We start from the raw sequence: 13,629 nt of genomic DNA, 5'->3' as shown, positions 1-13,629 counted from the left end.
TGAATTGGTCTCTAGGATTAACCTCCCTCTCCGTCCTAAAACCAGCAAAGATGTCATCACCACAGTCAATGGAACTGAAATTGCCTCTGGACCGGTAACACATTCCACTACTGAGGTGACTCTTATTGGTCCCGACGGCCATCGGGAAGGTGTTGTGTTTGATGTAATCAAGGCTCCACAGTTTCAGGTTATTCTTGGAATCCCTTGGTTAGAGACACATAATCCTCGAATTGATTGGCGAGCTAAGAGAATAACCTTCCCGGATTGTACACAAACCTGCTACCCAGAAAACCTGAAGATTAATCTAGCATCTGTAACCTCTGCCTCCATGCAACTACCTCCGGAATACCAAGACTTTCAGGATGTCTTCCAAAAGGAACAGGCCAACACGTTACCTCCTCACAGATCGTACGATTGCCAAATCGATCTGGTGCCCGGTGCACAACCCCCTTGTAGCAGGATTTATGCCCTTACCGAACCTGAGAATCTGCATTTCAGACAATATTTGGATCAATACCTAGCTAATGGTTTTATTCGCCCGTCAAAGTCCCCGGCATCCTCGGCTTTGTTCTTCGTGCCCAAAAAAAAGGCGACCTTAGAACTTGTATCGATTACCGCGCATTGAACCAGATAACGGTTAAAAACCGTTATCCTCTGCCTCTGATCCCTGACCTCCTTGACCAGGTGAAGGACGCTTGCATATACACCAAGTTAGATCTCCGGGGGGCTTATCATCTGGTACGAGTTAAAGAAGGCGACGAATGGAAAACTGCCTTCCGTACAAAATACGGATTATTCGAGTACCAGGTGATGCCTTTCGGATTGTGTAACGCGCCGGCTGCCTTCCAATACTTCATGAATGATGTCCTTCGGGAACTCATCGATGTTTGTGTTGTCGTATATATCGATGACATTCTGGTGTACTCCTCTTCGGAATCTGATCACAGAAAACACGTCAGGGCAGTACTTGAAAAACTGCGCCAACACAAACTATTTGCTAAATTGGAGAAATGTGTTTTCCATACCACAGAAGTCGAGTTTCTAGGTTTCATCCTGACACCCAAAGGAGTCCGAATGGACTCAAGAAAAGTGGATGCCATCCTCAAATGGCCATCACCTAGCTCTGTAAAAGGGGTTCAAAGCATGCTCGGCTTTGCCAATTTCTATCGCAGGTTTATCCCGGAATTTTCACGCGTGGTACAACCCATTACTGCACTCTTGAGGAAAAATAAACGTTTTGAATGGTCTGAAGAAGCCGAGCAGGCCTTTCAGGATTTAAAAGCTAAGTTTACCTCTGCACCTATATTGAAACAGCCGCGTCCAGATCTCCCTTATGTCGTCGAGACTGACGCATCCAGCCTAGCCATGGGAGCTGTCCTGTCCCAAAGAGATCCCGAAACCAACCAACTGCATCCCGTAGCATTTTGGTCCAGAAAATTCTCTGCACCCGAGGTTAATTATGCAATCACAGACAAAGAACTGTTAGCCATTAAGTCCGCTTTTAAAGCCTGGCGGCATTATCTGCTTGGCGCTCGACATACCATCACAGTGATCACTGATCACCAGAATTTACAGTATTTGAAAACCGCCAAGGCTGAGTCATCACGGCCGCTCCAATGGGCTTTGTTTTTCGCTGAATTTGATTTCGTGATTACCTATCGACCTGGCTGCAAGAATGGCAAAGCAGACGCCTTATCCCGAATTGGAATGGGAGAATCTGATACAAACTCAGAACCAGTACCAATAATTCCCGAACAGAGGATTCTAGGCATGACTTCGTTACAGACGCTTGAAGACATTGAAGCCAGAGTGAAACAACTCCTGGACCCTACAACCTTACAGGAATGGATACAAAAGGGATCAGACTTTACCATAGATAATGGTTTACCTTATTTTCAAGGACGCTTATTCCTGCCACATAAGGAATTACATGAACTAGTTATTTCTGGTTATCATGATACATTAATAGAGGGACACCCCGGTATTGCCAAGACAGAGGAAAAGGTGAAACGACAATTTTGGTGGCCCTCTTGGCGAAAATATGTTAAATCTTTTGTGATGTCCTGTGGTGTTTGCGCCCAAAATAAAAGTCAAAAGAAAAGACCAGCCGGTCTCCTTCAACCTCTAGACATACCACGAGCACCCTGGCACACCCTATCAATGGATTTTATTACGGACCTGCCTCCTTGTTCGGGGTACAATACTATTCTGGTAATTGTGGATTTGTTTTCCAAAATGGCCCACTTTATTCCTTTGAAAGGTTTACCTTCAGCTTCTGTCCTAGCCAAAGAATTCCTCGAAAATATTGTTCGGCTACATGGATTCCCATCTATACTAATCTCTGACAGGGGAAGCCAATTAATTTCCCACTTCTGGCGCAAATGTTGTCAAATGGCGCAGATCGACGTAAGATTATCGACCAGTCACCACCCTCAGACCGATGGTCAGACCGAGAGGACAAATCAGACCCTTGAACAGTACTTACGGTGTATGTTACAGCAATCTGAAAGCAACTGGAAAGACATTCTTTGGATAGCCGAATACGCATATAATAATTTGGTACACTCTGGAACTGGCCACAGTCCTTTTTATACTTTGTTTGGGCATCACCCTCGAACCTCAAACCTTGACTCACCTCAGAACCTCGGAATGCCTGCAGTAGAACAACTGCATTCTACAATTACCCAAGCCTACGCATTTACAACAAGCCAAGAGAAAATACAAGGAGAATGCTGATCTACATCGGAGTGAATCACCTCCGTATCAGATTGGGGATCAAGTGTGGTTAGCTACCAGACATTTACCACTCAAAGGGCCTCGAACTTTTAACCCAAAATATCTGGGACCTTATTCTATTACGGCAATAATTAACCCAGTGGCTGCTAAACTTGATTTACCAGCTAGTATGCAAATTCAGCCTGTTTTTCATGTGTCACTTCTGAAACCAGTGGTACTCGGAACCCGACTACTCAAACCTCCAGAACCTATTCTAATAGATGGGGAGCCCGAATTCGAAGTGAAGAACATTTTAGACTCAAAAATGTTTAGGTCAAAACTGTTCTACCTAATTGATTGGAAGGGGTACGGACCTCAGGAGAGGTCGTGGGAACCCAGCGACCATGTGCATGCACCTCGATTAGTCAGGAAATTCCACCGACTCTTCCCAGACAAACCAAAACCCCCGGAGGGAACAACCTTGGGAGGTGCCTTGGGGGGGGAGTGCTGTCATGATGCCCGCTCCCGGGGAGCCGGTTCAAGCCCTGCGTCCCCGAAAGCAGACATCCAGTCCCCAAGGAAGGACCCAGCAACCCCATATAGGGGCCCTTTGGACAGTGTCCTGGTGCCTATGGCGCCAGGCTCATAAAAGACATCAGTCCTGGCGCCCTAGGCGCCAGGCTCATTATGGGAGTGCTTGGGTGCACTTACCTGATGCAGACCATGCTGCAGGATCCCGGCCTCCTCGAGGCCTGAAAGGAACTACTTTACCTGTGGGACTAATTTACCATCCAGGCCTGGTCGGGGAAGGATACATACCTGGAACTTCTTCCAAGGCTATTTAAACCCCACCCGAACAGCCACACGTGCTTCGCGTTGTTCTGCATCTAGCAGCTGGACGCTCACCGTGTCTGCTCCTGCATCCTGACTTCTGCCACACCTGCCAGCATCCTGGATCACCTGCAAAGGAAGAGAAGATGAGAACAGAAGAAGGAAAAGTCCTTACCTGCTAAATCCGCATCCCGGAGACATCTCGCCGACAATCCTGAAAAGGAAGACTTTAATTTAAAAAGCTCATCGCGTCGATCGCTGCAGCGCCGCATTCCACTCACTTTTACAGGGCGCCTCCATGTTCAGCAGCGATTATCCGGATTCGCAGTCACGCCCCAGCGCCTAGGGAGAAAAAGACCAGAACAAAAGGTGAGAGAGAGAAGGGAATAAGGAAAGCTAAATCTCCATGTTAAGACTAACCTGTTGATTCATTCTCTCTTCATTTCGGGTCCGCGCCGCATCCTGGCATTTCCGGACCCCGACCCTAAGAGGAAAAAGAGACATCAGCGTTAATGAGCGAATGAAAAGACATTACCAAAAAACGCTCATTAAAGACTTACCTGATTTCTACAAGGATTTCACCTCTCATCTCGGGTCGGTGCCTGTTCCCCGGCATTCCGTACCCCGGCCCCTATGGGGAAAAAGACACTAGCATTAGTACATTAATGCATGGACACAAGGGGAACCTCTTATCAAAAAACTTATCTGGAAGCCAAGCAAGTTTGGTTCTCACCAATCCGAAAATCCAGTGAAGTAACTGGATACCAACGCGCCCCTGCATCAGAAGCAGGATGGAGAGCTCGTCCTTCCAGACCCTAAGGTGAGACGCTACGAGAAATCACAGAAGGGTTTCGAGGAGGGTGAGAGGGGAAAGTGGGAGGCCGATTGCATTACCCCGCAGACAGGTAATCCCCTATTTTCGCCTACAGAAGGATACTTCTGCGAGCCAGGCAAGCCAGATTTGGGGGCCCGGTCCAGTCCGTCTTCCGAACCCTGTGCATCACCTTAGAAGAGTTCACAGCAGCGCGAACCAGGCCAGCGCTTCCGTGGGAGTCAGGTGAGCGTAACAATATATCGCCACCTTCATGTTTCCTAGAGATACAGTGCCCAGCTCCCTGGCCTTCTGCAAGACTTTTTGCCGATCCAGGTAGTTATGAAAGCGTGCGAGCACTGAGTCGCGGGCCCCTCCCGGCGGCTCCCGCCCTATGCAACCTCTATGGAACCTCTCCAGTTTGGGTTCATCCATGTTTTCATCGCTGAACAACGTCTTCCCCACATCATGGATGGTTCTCCTCAGGTCTCTGTCTGATTCGCCATCCTTCTCCGGGATTATTTCTTCTCTCCCGGTTTTCGAAGTCATCAATTTTCAGGGCCACCTCGCCCTCCCTCCTTCCAACTCCGCCAGCCTCATATCCATTTGGGTTTCCAAAGTCTTGAGGGAGGTCTGGTTGTTGTCCACCGCCTGTAGCCTCTCACCCATACTGTCTATTCTGACATTTATTCTGTCCACCTTTCTGCCTATGTCCGCCCTCATTCCTCTGATCTCCTCCAGAAGGGAGGCAATATCTCTTTTGGTGGACATGGCGTCGCTCCCTGCCTCAGACATGATGGGGTGGGGTAATTCACTTTCCGACTCTACTTTCTGGTGTTCAAACAATCCCAGTTTTGCCCTTGAGTCCATGTGCGGAGCGGGAGACCGGTGCAAATGGATGGGTCGTACCTCGTTCCCAACGCTCTTGCCGTTAGTCTGTCTTTAGGGGGTCCCGCTGCGCTCCCCTGCGTGGGCCCACACTCTGTTGTCAAGCTCTGCCTCTATTCTCTATATCGCAGTCCTGTGGCTGTTGGGGGAATGAAGGAGGTCGTACAATGCAACCACCCCCTTCTTTCCCCTCTTACAGGCAGGAGGTTTACTGCCTGCTCCAGTGCGTTCTGTCAAGGAGCAGAGCAGCACGTGCCGGGGATCTTCCTTAAGGCGTGCACATGCCCCAGAAGTGTTTCCTGGGGGCCCTCATCTCAACCCAATTCAGTTGGCTTTCCTGGGGTCCCACTGGGCGCTGGGGGGGAGGGGATTAGTTTGAATTCCGATCAGGCTATCCCTCCTCGCGATGGCTTCTCTTAAGTTGCTCTGTTCAGCTTGTGGCCTGTTCGGCAGGGTTTGAGGGGGAGTCCTCCACAAGGTAGGAACACACCCCAGGTACTCAACCGGGGGCCCACACCTCCGTTGGATCTCCCCAAGTCGAGCTGAACTCACTGATCCTCTACAATTCTTGTCTGGGCTTACCTTGGGTCAGTCTCTTATCTGTGCACTTTCCTTCTGGTCTGCTCACCTCACCCCCCGGCCTTCCTCAATTTCTCCTGATGCAGGGGGATTGGGTGCCCCCTCTCCCCCCATGACCCAATTCCACAGCGTGCCCCGCTGGGTGGTTTCTGTGGGAGACCAGCCGGAGTCTCAGTAATGCCAAGGGGAGGGCCCGTGCCAGGGTAGTCTGTGTTTGTTCCACGGGCCTAGCCAGGGGCAGCCGGAGTCCCCAAGTTGCTGGGGGCCTCTGTGGTCTCTCTTATCAACACTTTGTACACTAGCACTCCATTGCAGAGCCAGGCCCTTCTTTTCTGGCTTTGGGTAAGTCTGTTGCCTTGGTTGAGCTGTTCTACCCAGCTGTCACAATCCTTGGGCTCCAAATCAAGTGTGACCCCTTAACTGGGCTGAGTCACCCAGCTGGATCTTCTTTGTGCCAGGTCCGGGTGTATTGCCTTAGGTGAACTGTCCCATTCAAGTGGGTCTTCCGGCTGGGGGCGGGTGATTGGGGAGAGGGCCCTCCTGTCTCCCACCCTCTGTTGAACTTTAGCTCCTCAGGTAGTGAGCCACTGGTGGATTCCAGAGCTTCTTAATTGTGCTGATCGCCTTGGAGCGCACTTGTCTGGGGGGGGACCCCCTGGTGAGGGGCAGCGTACCAAAGGACAGGATATCCCGTGTCACCCGTGACAGCCAGCAGCTCCCATCCCTCATCTCTGTAATCCTCCCTAATGTGGGGCCGGTGGCGCTGTGACTAATATATCCCTCACTGGGAAGGCGCACTATGCGGACACGACACAAAGGACAGCGCAGGGTTCGCCTCTCACCTCAGTTGCTCCACTGTTCGTCGGGTGCCGGTACGCATCACACAAACACTCTGGGGCGCACGGGGGACAGGCCGCTCCTCAGATCCCGCTCTCTGCGGTATGGAGGTGCTGGCCACTCTGCCTGATAGCCAGATGCGGGGTCAAAATCCTCGGTGCCACATAGCTTTGCTTTGGAGCTGCGGCACAGCATGGATCACCAATAGCTCCGACCTAAACGAAATCCCATATCTCTGGCATTGCGGGGTCCCCAGCTGCCATTTTTTGCTTCCCGGGGCACTCCTGGTGAAAGCTTGGAAAGGATGTGGGGAGTCAACGCAGCTCTCTGGGGGCAGTATGAGGGGGCTCAATCTTCTTTTCTGTCTCATTAGGGAGGAACTGATGCAGAGGAGCTACCACATCCCTGCACCCCCTGGCGGCTTCCCCCATTTCCATTTTTGTGCAATCACCAACAGCGCAGCCAGCTGAAGTATTGCAAAAGCCTTCAATATTTGTTTTGGGCTTAGTCGTAGCTGCTCTTCTATCACTACCAGTAGACATGAACTCAAGTCCTGGGTTTCTGCAGACCAAACATCTGAACCATAACTTTGTTAACCTTTCGGGTGTGTGCCGAATAGCATCTCTGTGTATTTAGAAGTGTGCCCAATAGCCGCTCCTTGAAAGTTGAATTTAGAAGTGTGCCCAATAGCTGCTCTTTGAAAGTTGAATTTAGAAGAAGTGTGTCCAATAGCCGCCTTTTGAAAGTTGAATTTAGAAGTGTGCCCAATAGCTGCTCTTTGAAAGTTGAATTTAGAAGTGTGCCCAATAGCCGCTTTTGACAGCTGAATCTAGAAGTGTGCCCAATAACTGCTTTTTGAAAGTTACATTTAGAAGTATGCCCAAAAGCCGCCGTTTTAAAGTTGAATTTAGAAGTGTGCCCAATAACAGCTCCTTGTAAGTTAAACTTAGACAATAGCCGCTTTTTGAAAGTTAAATTTAGAAGTGTGCCCAATAGCCGCCTTTTGAAAGCTGAATCTAGAAGTGTGCCCAATAACCGCTTTTTGAAAGTTAAATTTAGAAGTATGCCCAATAGCCGCCTTTTGAAAGTTGAATTTAGAAGTGTGCCCAATAACAGCTCCTTGTAAGTTAAACTTAGAGGTGTGCCCAACCGCTTTTTGAAAGTTGCATTTAGAAGTGTGCCCAATAACCGCTTTTTGAAAGTTGAATCTAGAAGCATGCCCAATAGCCCCTCTGTGTATTTAGAAGTGTGCCCAATAACCGCTTTTTGAAAGTTGAATCTAGAAGTATACCCAATAGCCCCTCTGTGTATTTAGAGGTGTGCCCAATAGCCTCTCAGTGGAAAGTTGATTTAGAAGTGTGCCCAATAGCCTCTCTGTGGAAAGTTGATTTAGAAGTGTGCCCAATAGCCGCCTTTAGAAAGTTGAATTTAGAAGTGTGCCCAATAACCGCTTTTTGAAAGTTGAATTTAGAAGTGTGCCCAATAGCCGCCTTTTGAAAGTTGAATTTAGAAGTGTGCCCAATAGCTGCTCTTTGAAAGTTGAATTTAGAAGTGTGCCCAATAGCCGCTTTTGACAGCTGAATCTAGAAGTGTGCCCAATAACTGCTTTTTGAAAGTTACATTTAGAAGTATGCCCAAAAGCTGCCGTTTTAAAGTTGAATTTAAAAGTGTGCCCAATAACAGCTCCTTGTAAGTTAAACTTAGACAATAGCTGCTTTTTGAAAGTTAAATTTAGAAGTGTGCCCAATAGCCACCTTTTGAAAGCTGAATCTAGAAGTGTGCCCAATAACCGCTTTTTGAAAGTTAAATTTAGAAGTATGCCCAATAGCCGCCTTTTGAAAGTTGAATTTAGAAGTGTGCCCAATAACAGCTCCTTGTAAGTTAAACTTAGAGGTGTGCCCAATCGCTTTTTGAAAGTTGCATTTAGAAGTGTGCCCAATAACCGCTTTTTGAAAGTTGAATCTAGAAGTATGCCCAATAGCCCCTCTGTGTATTTAGAGGTGTGCCCAATAGCCTCTCAGTGGAAAGTTGATTTAGAAGTGTGCCCAATAGCCTCTCTGTGGAAAGTTGATTTAGAAGTGTGCCCAATAGCCGCCTTTTGAAAGTTGAATTTAGAAGTGTGCCCAATAGCCCCTCTGTGTATTTAGAAGTGTGCCCAATGACCGCTCTTTGAAAGTTGAGCTTAGAATCGTGCCCAATAGCCTCTCTGTGGAAAGATGAACTTAAAAGTATACTCAATAGCCCCTCTGTGTATTTAGAAGTGTGCCCAATAGCTGCTCTTTGAAAGTTGAATTTAGAAGTGTGCCCAATAGCCTCTCATAGAAGAACAAGTTACTTCTTACCTGGTAACGCTCTTTTGATGGGATGTTCCTCCAACGTATTCCTTATCTTTGATAATTCGTCTCCAGCTTGCTGGCCTCGGAAAAAATGTTCTCAGTAGAGGGCACTGCGCATCGGCGTCTGTCGAGTTGGTGTCCCTCGACAGCCACCGTATCGGCGCCGACGTCACCATGCCCATAAATAGCCACGCGCAGCGTCCGTTGCTCAGTTCCGTTTTGTAGCATAAGAGAAGTCCTGCATGAATTGGTCATTGACCTTGAAGGAGCCTAAGCTGCAACCACAAGGGAAGTATTACTGCGGGGATGGATGGGAGGGGCGATAAGGAATACGTCGGAGGAACATCCCATCGAAAGAACGTTACCAGGTAAGAAGTAACTTGTTCTTCGAAGGGATTGTGTCCTCCGACGTATTCCTTATCTTTGACAGACTACCATAGCAGTGGTGTGTAATTGGAGGGGGGAGTAAAAACACCATGTTTCCCTTTAGGAATGAACAGAATGTAATACGGCTTTACCAAACCTAGTCTCTTGACTGGAGGAGGAATCCAGGATGTAAAATCTTGTGAAGGTATGTGCGGACGACCATGTGGCAGCCGCACATACATAACCGGAACCCCTCTTTGGAGGGCCGAAGAGGCTGTGATACCCCTGGTTGAATGAGCCCTAAGATTTTGAGGAGGCTCTTTCCCTGCTAGTTTGTAACATTCAAGAATGGCCAAAATAATCCATCTGGAAATGGTCCGTTTTGTTATCGGTAGTCCCAATTTGTGTCCTGAGTAACCTACGAACAGTTGGTCTGCTTGCCTAATCCTAGCAAGTCTGCTGATGTAAAAGCTTAAAGCCCGCCTTGGGTCCAGCCTATGTAGCATTTCTTCCTCTTTCCCTGGATGGGGAGGAGGATAGAATGAAGGTAAGGTAATTTTCTGAGTGATGTGGAATTCAGAAAACACCTTTGGGAGGAAATTAGGCTTCACCTGTAGGACAACTTTGTCTTTATGAAAAATTGTATGAGGGAGTTTTCAAGATAGAGCTTGTAATTCACTCACCCTTCTAGCAGATGTTAGTGCCACTTATAAGACAGTTTTAAGGGTGAGAAATCTTAGCGAACAAGAGTGGAGTGGTTCGAAAGGAGTACTCATCAGGAAATTTAAGACTAAATTTAAGTCCCATAAGGGAACTTGGAATGGTCTTGGAGGATAGACATTAGTTAATCCCTTTAGAAATTGTATTACTAAGGGTAATTTCAAATACGATGGCTCCTCTGCAGTGCGCTTGAAGATCGATAGCGCTGCGAGATAGCCCTTGATAGTGCCAACTTGAAGGCCTGAATTTGCTAAATAGTGTAGAAAGGATAACACCGTTGGTGTACCATGTGAAAAGGGGTCGATATTCTCTTCTCTACACTAGCTGCAAAATGTGTTCCAACGGCAGCGGTATAAAGACTTTGTTGCTGGCCTTCTGGCCGAAAGCAACACCTCCATGACGTCATCAGGGAGGTCCCAATCCTTGTATCTCAACCTTTCAGAAGCCAAGCGTGAAGGTTGAGGGTTCTGATGTCTGGATGGAGAACATGATCTCCCTTCTGTGAGAAGATTCTCCTTGAGTGGAAGGCGAATTGGAGGGCAGATGGACATGTCCAGAAGGTCCGGGTACCACGTTCTCCTGGCCCAGTCTGGGGCAATTAGGATCATGGTCCTCCGGAATCTTCTCAACCTCCTGATCATTTGAGGAATGACAGGGACTGGTGGAAACGCGTACAGAAGTGGAAACTCCCAGTCCACTACGAACACGTCCCCTAGAGCTCTTCACGGGGGAAATTCCCTTGAACAAAACAGATCACACTTCCTGTTGGTACTGGTGGTGACAGATCCACTTGAGGGGTTCCCCAAAGGGCAAAGATCTCCTGAAGGACTTCCTGAGCTAGTTCCCACTCATGGGAGACTGTGCCCTGCCTGCTCAGAGCGTCCGCCGTCAAGTTCTTCTCTCCGGCTAGGTGAACTGCCGATAGAAAGATTCCTTCTTGATTTGCCCAAAACCAGAGCTGCATTGCCTCTCTGCACAGTGGCATTGATCCTACGCCTCCTCTTTTGTTGAGGTAGTGCATGGCCACTGTGTTGTCCGTCATTATCAGGACATTTTTCCCCTGGACAGATGGCAGAAAAGCCTTCAGCGCTAGTCTGATTGCTCTCAGCTCTAACAGGTTGATATGTAGTCTGGACTCCGATGGAGACCAACGACTGCTGATGGTCAAGTCGTTGGTATGGGCTCCCTACCCCGTGAGTGAGGCATCTGTGACTACTGTTATCTCCGGCCATGGTTGCCAAAACAGTTCTCCCTTCAAGATGTTTTCCTGGCAGCCCCACCACTGAAGGTCTCGAGCCACCTTGTCCGGAACCTGAAGGAGGTCTGTCATTCTCCCTGAGAATTGTGACCACTGAGTTCTCAGTGCCCACTGAAGAGATCTCATTCTCAGGCGAGCGTCTGGCAAAAGGAAGATGCAGGATGCCATGAGGCCTAGCAACCTCAAAAAGTCAAAGGCTGGGAGACGTTGGGCATTTTGAAACTTGGTGACCATCTGCAGAATATCTTGAGCCCTCACCTCTGGTGGCGAGGCTTTTCCCAGGGAAGTGTCCAGGACCGCTCCAATGAACTGGAGTCTCTGTGATGGTATCATCTGTGACTTCTTTAAATTGAGGGAGAAGCCCAGTTTGTGAAGGAAGTGGCAGACATAATCTAGCTGGATCTGAGCTTGTTCCGGAGATACAGCTCTGATCTGCCAATCGTCCAGTTAGGGGTAGACGTGAATCGCTCCCCTCCTTAGACTTGCAGCCACTACCGACATTAACTTGGTGAAGACCCTCGGGGCGGAGGTCAGCCCAAATGGCAGAACTCGAAATTGATAATGAGAGCCGCCATTGCGAACCTCGGGTATTTCTTGTGTTTGAGATGGATTGGCACATGGAATTAAGCATCCTGAAGGTCCAGAGATACCAGCCAGTCCTGGAGCTGGAGGGCCTGAAGGATCTGAGAGAGAGTTACCATCTTGAACTTGTCCTTCCTGAGGAACTCGTTCAATTCTCATGAATCCAAGATAGGTCTCAGTCCTCCGTCTTTCTTCGGTATGAGAAAGTAGGGAGAGTACCAGCCCTTGTTCCTCTCCGCTACAGGTACCGGTTCTATGGCACCTTTCTCTAGCAGGTCTACAATTTCCTGCAAGAGGAGCGGATCTGGAACTTTCAGAGAGCTGTTCCCCGGTGGATGACTCTGAGGGATGCGTAGAAAAGGCAGGCAGTAACCTTGGGCAACTGTCTCCAATGCCCAAGCATCTGACGTAATAGCCTGCCATTCCGTCAGATGTTGAGTTAACCTGCCCCCTACTGGTGTCTTGTGAGGAGAGTCCTCAGAGCGGTTTGGAGGCGGCTGATGCAGATGCCGAGGGTAAAGAGGCACCTACTGCTGCTGCGGCTTTAATATTTTTAACCCGTCCACCTCGGGTGAATCTTTTGACCCCTTTGAACCGGCTGTCCACTGCCTCTTCCGACTGCGGAATAGAAGCGAAAAGACTTACCTCTCCAAGAGGTTCCTGAGGGGCGATATGGTGTCTGACGGATTGCAGCTCCCAAGGATTTTCTGCTGCCTTTGATGTTTGTAGCTTTTCTAAACTGTGATCCGCCTTCTTACCAAACAAAGAAGAGCCGTCAAAGGGCATATTCAAGAGTGTGCTTTGCACATCTGGAGCGAAACCAGACTTTCGCAACCAAGCAAATCTTCGGGTTGTTGTACTTGCCGCCATGGCCCTGCTGATGCTGTCGGCAGAATCGATGCCAGTTTGAAGGGATTCGCACATTGCGTCTTTACCATCCTTGATGTTTAGAAACGCTTCCCTTTCTTCTCCCTCCGGGAGGCAGTCAGCCGCTGATGAAGCACACTCCCAAAGTGTGTGGCTGAATCTGCGAGCGTACAAGTAGCATTGATGAATTTCAACGCCATGCTACATGCAGAAATTACTTTTTTGGCCATAGAGTCATATCTCTTGTCATCCCTGTCCTGTGGAACAGTAGGGTAAGCCGATTTACTACCTGATGAAGTTGCTGCCTGAACAACCAGACTCTCCGGAGTTGGGTGTCTGGATAAATATTCAGGGTCAGCAGTAGACACCCTCTATTTGGCTGATAATTTTTTGTTAACCGCCGGGATAACCTCAGGGGTTTCCCAGTTTGCCAATATTTTCCTTTGTAATGCCGCATGAAATGGCACCACAGGATCCTCCTGTGGACCTTTAACCAAAATGTCTGTGAGGTCGTCTTGCTGAAAAGCAGGTGAGGGTGTAGACCACCCCATAAACTCTATTATCCTTGCCATCAAGGTTCTATAAGGGGTTTCAGCATGTTCCCCTGGGTCTGGTTTGGCAAATTCCACTTCTGGGGAAGTGTCCAACCCACTTGCTTCATGTAAGGATTCTTGGAGGTCTTTTAACCTACCTTCCTCAGAGGTAAATTCCTCTGGTACAGGAGTTGCAGATCCCTGCAACTCAAAAGGTCTTTCCTGATCTGAATTCTCCCCTTCTTCATAAATAGATAAGGCTCTGGAATGATCAGATCTTGGAAATGGTATAAATCCCATTTCCAG

At 48.5% G+C, this 13,629-nt stretch overlaps 1 protein-coding gene across 1 annotated transcript in view; it reads right to left on the bottom strand.

The window, feature by feature from the left end:
• Positions 1-13,629, bottom strand: part of CFAP263 (cilia and flagella associated protein 263) — a 614,832-nt gene that overhangs the window by 39,078 nt on the left and 562,125 nt on the right. The window lies entirely within an intron of this gene.

Source organism: Ambystoma mexicanum, chromosome 1p, assembly GCF_040938575.1.
Source record: "Ambystoma mexicanum isolate Mex_15411 chromosome 1p, UKY_AmexF1_1, whole genome shotgun sequence".
Lineage (NCBI taxonomy): Eukaryota > Metazoa > Chordata > Amphibia > Caudata > Ambystomatidae > Ambystoma > Ambystoma mexicanum.
Note: the sequence above shows the minus strand (reverse complement) of the source record. Positions and strands in the feature narration are given on the sequence as shown.